Below are 1828 nucleotides of genomic sequence, written 5' to 3' on the forward strand. Positions count from 1 at the left end.
TTACCTAATCTATAAGCATATCATATAACTAGATCTACTATCTAATCAATACAATATGAATCGGTGAAGATTGGATCTAGGTGTTTAATAAGTGGTACAGAGCCTCAGGGGTAAGATTGCTCTTGACTTAAGGTATTTTGGTATGAATTGACAGTGGATTTTGTGACTAATTGTTAATTTTTGGTTTAAAGATAGTTTTATCAAATTTACTTGAATAAACATTAGGATATGATAAATGGAGTTTCATTCAGTGGAAATTCTGTTGGGATTAGTTTGTGTAAGGTGTGTGTTTGAGGATTTAGTTTATTGTGTACGTTTGAGATGGATTTGGTTTGGATTTGAGTGTGTATGGAACATGGGAGTTTATTGGATTTTGGTGATCGGTGGATTGATATGAGGTTTACGAAATATGCTAAGTGTGTTCGTGAGGTGATACGAGTAATTTGAGTCTTGATTTGGCTAATTTGGTTCACAATTGACAAAGAAATACATAAGTTTAATTTGTGTTTTGAAATTTTCGGATCTGGAAAATTTCCAGAAATCTGGAAAATATTGTTTGAAGGTTTAAAGTTTTGAACATAATCGTAATTCGTGATGATGATTATTACTCATTCGTTATGCATGTGTTGTCATTCGTTATCAGTATCTAACTGGTTCGTGACACGTGTAAATTTTGTTACAACTAAATAACAAACGCATTTGTTAGTCATTCGTTACTTCACTGTAGCTAATTCGTTATTGAAAACTTGTCATTCGTGCTCACTTATTCGTTACTCATTCGTCACTGATTCGTTAACCATTCGTTCCCTTATTCATCATTGATTCGTCCATCATTCATCTAAGTCATTCGTTACTCATTCGTTGTTCATTCGTCATTCGTACATCACTTCGTTCGTTAAGTTACTGTTCCTGACTCGTTATCACTCATTTTCACTCATTCGTTACTTAAGTTTCAATTTAAACCCTTAAGTTTGAATTTTGTTTAAGTTTGAACTTATATTTACTTAAAATGGCTGGTTTCTACTCATTGGCATCTCAGAATGTATTAATGCAAAAAATGTTACATCTTGATGCGGAAATTGGATCTCAATCAAAATATCCTCATTTGATGAAATTTAGTGACTTTCCTAAATGGGAACCACATTTTCGAGCACATCTTTGTTATGTACATCCTGACTGTTCTCGATGTCTTGATGATGTTTATACAGTTCCAATGATCGGTAGTGAAACTACGTTTTACCCCAAAAACTTTTTCTCAATACTCACAAGAGGAAAATAAAGCTTTAGAGATTGAGACTAAATCAAACTCTACTTGGACTATTGCATTACCTGATAACATATTTCATCAAGTTGGAAGTATAAAGATATGTGCATCATTGTTTCAACATATCAAGATGAGAAGTATGGGAAACACAGAAGAAAGAAAGAAAGTGATGTTGAAGTTTCAATTTTGAAACTTTAACTTATTAAAAGGTAAGACTGTTGAAGAGATGCTCACACGATTTAATCATTTGATAGCTGAAATGAACAAGTTAAAGATGGAACCAACTTAAACCGATAAGATTGATACAGTAAATGTAACATCATGAAAATTTCGAACCAAAATTGCGAAGTTTTAAATCATCAAGGACTAAAAAGAAATTCTGCCATCTAGGCCAGTCGCGATACGCGATGGACTTAGGCCAACGTCATCGCATATCGCGATGACGTGGTCTGATAGATGGGCACATGTCCCAACACGTGTCCACACGTGGCATAACCTCCGCCACCTGCCATCACGTGGCACTGCTTCCGCCACGTGGCGCCTTGTGGCAACCCTATGGGTGAC

This window comes from Bidens hawaiensis, unplaced genomic scaffold (genome assembly GCF_021521415.1).
Source record: "Bidens hawaiensis isolate Kalapana, Puna unplaced genomic scaffold, B.hawaiensis_p1.1 tig00035884_1, whole genome shotgun sequence".
Classification (NCBI taxonomy): domain Eukaryota; kingdom Viridiplantae; phylum Streptophyta; class Magnoliopsida; order Asterales; family Asteraceae; genus Bidens; species Bidens hawaiensis.